General features: G+C 36.8%; 1 protein-coding gene across 2 annotated transcripts in view; it reads left to right on the top strand.

Moving 5' to 3' along the window:
- Positions 1 to 7,479, top strand: part of CSMD3 (CUB and Sushi multiple domains 3) — a 1,928,297-nt gene that overhangs the window by 121,165 nt on the left and 1,799,653 nt on the right. The window lies entirely within an intron of this gene.

Here is a 7,479-nt window from a genome sequence, read left to right as displayed (position 1 = left end):
CAGTGGTGAGGATTTTTGTTTTCTTTACATTGACATACAATCCATACCAAAGGCTGTGCTCTTTGATCTTCATCAGTAAGTATTTTAAGTCTTCTTCACTTTCAGCAATCAAGGTTGTTTCATCTGCATATCGCAGGTTCTATATGTTCTATGGAGTCCTGGTGTGGTGCTGTTGGTTACTGCGCCAGACTGCAAAGCCGTTTGAACTGCAAGGTTGGCAGTTCAAGCTCACCAGCTGCTCCTAGGAAACCCTATACAGGGTCGCTCTGGGTTGGAACCGACTCAACAGCACTTCACAACAACAACATGTTTTATAGACAATTCTTTATTAGCCTTAATTAGGAGAAAAATAAGATAAAGGTAATCATCTGAATTAAATGATCAGGATGAGACCAAATTGGATTCCAATGAAATCAAGACTGGCAGAGATCAGTTCCTCACTGTTGCAGGAGGATCTACAGAGGTGGGAAAAGGACCATAATTGGGATGCATACACAATTGTAGAGTGAAAAAAGCGTATAGGATTGGTTCTGCAGCTCTGACCCCCTGGCTACTTGGTGTTTGGGTTTGACTTATGATCATGAGGATCTGAGTTTTAGCCACCAGTACCAACTTTTAAATTATGTGTGACTGTTAATGGGTAAATCATTTAGGACACTGCCAGCTAAGTTCCCAGCGGGCAAGATTGTACCTCTCTGGACTATCCCCAAAATTGTAATCTACTTTCAAACACACACCACTTAAGTATAAAACTACCATATTGCTGGTTCATGGTCAGAATTAACTCAAATGGATTATGAACTTATGGTAAGACTCAAAATGGAGTTAGGGCACACGTTGTCTTCCACAAAACAAGTTCACTATGATTTAAACTTTAATAATAGAAGGGAATCCACAGGAATCAAGCCTATTAAAATGAATGTGCAAATGGAGGGAAAACTGTTTTTGTTTTTTTGTTTTTCCATAATGAAGATAAGTAATTAATTGAGTATTTACTGGCAATGACTGCAATTGCATGGCTATACACAGGGATTATTTTGTATGGTCATCAATTATCTAAAATTTGAAGAATTATAAAATATGAGTTGTTTTGGTGTGCCATTGAGTTAGTTTGGACTCAGAGTAATACTGTATAGGGTTTCCAAGGTGTGGCTGATGGGTTTGAACTTAAATTCTTTAGCAGTACTTATCCTACAGCACCACAACAGGACTCTCAGTAAACAGGAATTAAATAAACCAGAGGGATATGTAGAGTATACATTATATCTACATATAGATAGATAGATAGATAGATAGATAGATAGATAGAGAGATAGAGAGATAGATAGATATTAAAGCACAGAATTTCACCATACATAAAAGACTACTAAAGTCATTCTTTACTGTTCTTGTTTATTATTATTATATTTGTTTAGTTCTATGTAAACCTAATGTTTGTTTAGTAGTCCTGGTGTGACTATGGGTCAGAACTGACTGTAAAGCATTTAACAGCAACAACAAATCTTTGCACTAAAAAAATATATATATACACATTTGTTTATTATTAAAATGCATTTCATTGAAATTTAAATTTTACTGTATTTTCAAGGTAGGGGGAATTTTCAGATATGGATATTATTAAGAAAATATAGATATATTTAAGACTTATTTTTTTGTTTATGCTAACAAATTTGGTATTGCCCAATCCAAAGCAAGCATTTCAGTCACATCTTATGTAACCCTTTTAGCAGCATACATATGTTTTCTTTCTGACATCCTTTCTTCTCTTGGACAGGATGCCACTGCAGTTCCTCTTACTCCAGTTACCCCTTATTTTCTGTTTCCAAGTTGGGTCTTCCTTCTCATACCAACTCACAGTCCCTCAAGATTTGTATTAGGGCACTCGCCTGTTCTTTCCGGTTGGTATTGGACACTACCAAGGTTTTGAATCTTAACCATATACCAATGTTTGCCAACTCTCTATAAGGAGTCTAGTTTTGCTCTTTTGTAGATTTCAATATCTAATTGCCCATGTTAGATTTGTTGTTGTTATTGTTAAGTGCTGACTAACAGCAACCCTGTACAGGGTTTCTGAGGAGCAGCTGGTTGGTTTGAACCACTGATCTTGTTGTTCGCAGTCCAGTGCTTATCCTATAGTACCGTACCTGGAAGGATATTACACAAACAGCTCAAATTGAGCAAAAAACAAAACAAAACAAAGGGTAGTTTTAATTTTCTTCTCTCAATGCTGTTTTAAAACTGCAATCATTCCTTCTTGATTTCTGGCACCTAATCTGCCCAGGTGCTGTAGCCAAAATATTCTAAGGTATTTCTGACCAGCCCTTCTTCCTCATTCTACACCATCAACCTGTTAACTAGCCCTCAGCTTCCACATCCACTGTTTGTCTTGAATTATACTAATTCCCTTCATTTTGCCTTCTTCATAAGCCAAACTTGTGGTGTTTTTATTCCTCTTGGACTATTGTAATAGTTTCCTTATTGGGACTCTTGTATTTACTCTTGTCTTAATTTATTCTATTATCCACAAAATCCTGAAAGCATTAGCTATGTATTACATTCTCAGGAAAGTTTTTATTACCAAGATAGGATAAGCAGATTGTGTGTAATATTTTTAAAAATTCCAAACAAAAGATAAACTTCTTTTCTTCCTCCTACATGGAGGGATGAAGACAAGAGACCCTTTTCCACTGGTGGAAATCTACAGAGTGATTATGTTTAAATGTAAATACAATGTTAATATTACCTTACTTAAAACCTGTTGATAATACAAAGCTTTTCACAGAATGCAATCTAAATGCTTTAACATGGACTACAGGCTTCCTTACATAATCATTTTCGTGCCTGTGTCTTTAATTTCATCTGGTAGGACTGCAACTTGGGGCACATTGTACTCCTTCCAGTGTTTTTTAAGCAGTGCTTCTCAACCTTAGCTTTTATTGAGTGGTTGTCGTGTGTATTGTAGGATATTTATCAACTTTCATTGCCTCAACTCACTTAGTCACATTGCCAAATGTCCCTTAGCATGTAAAATTTCCACTGATTGAGAACCATTACCTAAAAGCACTGAACTTATTTGCACCTGGACATTCCTGTATTAGATACCTCTATAGCTAAGGCCCCTTCCTGGCCTCTAAAGAGCTCTGGTAGCATAGTGATTACGAGTCGGTTTGCTAACCTCAAAGTCAGAAGTTCGAAACTACGAGCCATTCCACAAGAGAAAGAGCCTTTCTGCTCCTATAAAGATGTATACCCTCAGAAACCCTATATAGGGTGACTGTGAGTTGGAACCAACTCTATGGCATACCGCCACCTGGCCTCTAGGTGCTAGTCCTACTATAAATGTCAACAAAATAGGTCTTTTGCAAGGATGTTTTTTTCTTGTACCCCTATCCTAAAATGTTTACCTGTGCCTTACTGACTATGCAAAGGCTTTCAATTGTGTGGATCATGGCAAGCTATGGACAACATTGTGTAGTATGAGTATTCTGGAACACTTAATTGTGCTCATGAGGAATCTGTACATGGACCAAGAGGCAGTTCTTTGAACAGAGCATGGGAACACTGAATGGTTTGAAATTAAGAAAGGTGTACGACAGGGTTGTATTCATTCACCATACTTATTCAAAGAGAATATTGAAAGTGCCATTGGCTGACAAAGAACCAACAGATCTGTGTTGGAAGAAATGCAGCCAGAGTACTCCTTGGAGGCCAGGATGGCCAAACTTTGTCTCTCATACTTTGGACATATTGTCAGGAGGGACCCGTCACTGAAGAAGGATATTGTGTTTGGAAAGGTGGAGGTTCAGAGAAAAAGAGGAAGACACCCAGTGAGATGGATTGGCCAAGTGGCAGCATCGATGGACTCAAGCATGGCAACAGTAGTGAGGTTGGCCCAGATTGGGCAGTGTTTCATTATGCTGTGTAACGGTTGCTATGGCTCGGTACCGACTTGATGGCACCTAACAATAACACCAATATCCTAAATTGAATATCCACAATTTTCTTACTACAACCTGATTCTTCTATTTTTATAACTTACCACAGTATTCAAATTGATGTTATTTAATATCTGCCTTCTTAACTAGATTGTTGCTCATATCGAGTGCAGTTGTGTTGGTTACCATATATTTGGGTCTTGGCATAGCACTTAGAGAGAGGAGGCACTAGATGCACATTTATTTATACATATTGTTGAATTAGTAAATGAAAGTTGATCTTCCCTGTCAGTACTGCAGTCTTTACATGTCACCACATTTGAAAGCTTTCAAAGGGTTCGTTGTATTTAGCAGACTTGTGATAGCAAGAATAAATGTTTCCTACAGCTTATGCCAACATTAGAAAGCAACATTTTGCTGCACAATTATTATAATTATTTCCACTCTGGAAGTCCCAGAGAAGCCAGAAAAATGCATATTTAATTCTGTGTTATTAATTTTGGGGAACATCATCATGGTATCAACCCTAATTTTTAAAAAAATATTTTATTGTGAATTATGTGATAGTTTACATGGGAGAACATTAGTTTTACATTCATTCTATTGTATATCATTTTACTGCCACGGTTACAATCCGCTCCATGCATCATCAACCAAGCAAAGGATATACCCTGCAAGTCTGCCCCCAGTCATCAGCACACAACCCCTCTCCCTCTCTGGGTCTAGAGTCCCCAGCCACTCCATCTCTCCACGTCATAGTCTCTGCCTCCATCTCTGGCGTCACTGCTTCTCTGGGTAGGGTCCCACAATCCGCTCTTCTCCCTTGATGGTCCCAGGGACCTCCATTCCTGGACTGCAAAGTCAACTGCTCCCATCTTTTTGCTACAAAACGTCTAACTTTACATTTCCATCCCTCGTAATCAGTCCTGATAACAATTAGTCACTATTGTACCACAAGAGACCTATCTCCATCTCCTTTCATCAGCCCTGCCCAGACAGACTGGGTACTACTCAGTGGAGATTCTACCTTCCTCCATAACCTCTGGATCTAGGCTCCCTTTTGAAAGGTTGTAAGCCAGTCACTTCTTGTCTTTGTAGCAACCCCCATTTTGGGTAGCCAATGTCCAAGTTGCCCATCCCTGTCTACTCTGTGAATGGAGGGGATGGGAATGATCTTCGCAGTAAAGATTTGTTCCCTCTTTTGAGCTATTGCATCCATAGGTATAGGTCAAGTTCATCAAATTGTATCAGATTACTCTTTTTTTTCCTTTTCTTTCTTCTTCTAGTTGAGCTCTGATCATCCAGCCATTGCAGCCAGGTCAAGTAGGTATTATCTGCAATTGTGAGTGTTCTTATGCATATGCCCTCTCTTCTTATCAGATGGATGCTTCACTCGCCACTCTAGTCCTCTGTGGCTGTGTCACTGATTCTCAACCCTATTTTAAAACTATTTGTTTGTTGAGTTATTTTATTTCCTGAGTGGTTAATCTCTTTAAGTCTGAATTTGGATGGCCATTTTGAAAATAAAGTTATTTTGAATGCCCTTCAACAGTACACATATGTTGGTTTGGGGTATATTCCTATATTGTTCTTCAGAATACCTGTTTAAATTTTTATTTTACATATAAACCTTGAAAGTATTGCACAAAATAAATTTTTATGATAAAACATGTCTAACTGCAAATTTATATAAATAGTTTGCATTGCAAGTTTTATTTTGAAGCAGAACAAAGTAAGTCCAATACAGATCATTTTTATTAGTAGAATTTGGTTGAAATAAAGATAGTCCAACTACAAACCAGGTGCTTTTCTATGACAGATATTAAATCCTTTATAAAAACTGTATGCATGTTTTATAACAGTTTTGCTATACAAATATATGTTAGCCCTGTTAACAGTAACAATTAACCCTGTTAGCAATCACTCATAACTGCATCATATAATCCTTTCAGGATCTGCCTGCACCTTCTCTTACTCAGACCCATCTGGAAAAGTCATTCGGTGGGAGTTACAATGCTATGGCTAGAATAGTTATATTAAGTAATTCATTGTGCTGCACCATGAATATATTTGATAAGTTTTTATATGTACCATAAGGCCCCATTCTCTATTTACATATGGTAAAATCGATGATTGCCTTTTATGTCAATATTTTAGAACACTGTCCTCCAACTGTGAAAGCTAACAATGATGTCCAGGCATGGATAAGGATATAAGCAGCAGTACTCCTAGCCTCATGCTAAATCCTTTTGGTATTGTTGAATTTCCTTTCTTGAGCATTTCTTTTTTTTAACAACAAAGTGCACATGGGAGTGTGCACAAAGAAGAATTTAATAAGTAGTTGGATCAGAATGAGCATTTAATGATGAAGTCACCAATTCTTGCTGAGCTTTGTTAGGGATGCTTTCACATACTCTCAATTCCTCCACAGCTAGACTCAGATATTAATAGGTAAGATTAGCATTGAATTAAAAAAATAATGTGAAGTGTCCTATTACAGAAATATGTGTTTTACTAGTTTCCATTTGCCTAAAAGTTCTATCCTTAATCATTTTATTCCAATGTATTGGGTACAAAGTATCATATTGTTAAATTATTGCATTGACTTTCAGGATTGCATACTTCTAATTATAATTTTAAATTATTTTATTGTAGTAAAAAATATATATATTATAAAACATCCATCATTTTAATAATTTTTAAATGTGCAAATCAGTAATATTAATTGTGTTCACCATGTTGTACAACTATCACCACTACTAATTCCCTAATATTTTTCCTTACCCTAAACAGAAACTCAGTAATCCTTAAACTATAACTTTCTATTTCTTCCTTCCCCAAGCACCCAGTAACCACCAGTAAGCTTTTATCTCTATACACTTGCTTATCATAGATATTTCATGTGAGTTCAAACATTTGTCCTTTTTTGCCTAGTTTAATTCAACATAGTATATATTCAAGGGTCATGAATGTCATAGCATGTCAAAATATCATTTAAAAGCATTTTGTATATCATTGCATGAATATACTATGTTTTGTGTATCCATTTGTTTGCTGGTGGACACTTGATTTTTTTTTTTTTTTTTTCATGTTTGGCTATTGTGAATAACTCTGCAATAAACATTGGTGTACTGTTATCACGTTGAGTCCCTGTTTTCAATTCTTTGGGATATAAAACTAGAGGTAGTATTAATAGGCCATATAGCAATTCTATGTTTATCTTTGGGAAACACATCAAACAGTTTTATACAGAGGCTGTTCCAATTGACATTCTACTAACAATGAATAAGGAGTCCTTGTGTGGATATGCTTCTCCATGGTGGCCGTGCACTGGAACCAACTTGAAGACAAACAACAATAAAAAAGTGAAGTGGCTTTCATTTGCATTATTAAGGCTTTCATTTGCATTTATGAGTCAACTCAATGTCAAACAGCAAGAACTAGGGATGCTGAACATCTTTTTATCTGTTTATTGGCCATCTGGTAGCGTAGTGGTTACGAATCGGGCTGCGAACCTTAAGGTCAGCGGTTCGAAACTACCAGC

Source organism: Chrysochloris asiatica, unplaced genomic scaffold (genome assembly GCF_000296735.1).
Source record: "Chrysochloris asiatica unplaced genomic scaffold, ChrAsi1.0 scaffold00001, whole genome shotgun sequence".
NCBI classification, from domain to species: Eukaryota; Metazoa; Chordata; class Mammalia; order Afrosoricida; family Chrysochloridae; genus Chrysochloris; species Chrysochloris asiatica.
The sequence above is the reverse complement of the archived record's forward strand: the minus strand, read 5'-3'. Positions and strand labels throughout refer to the sequence as shown.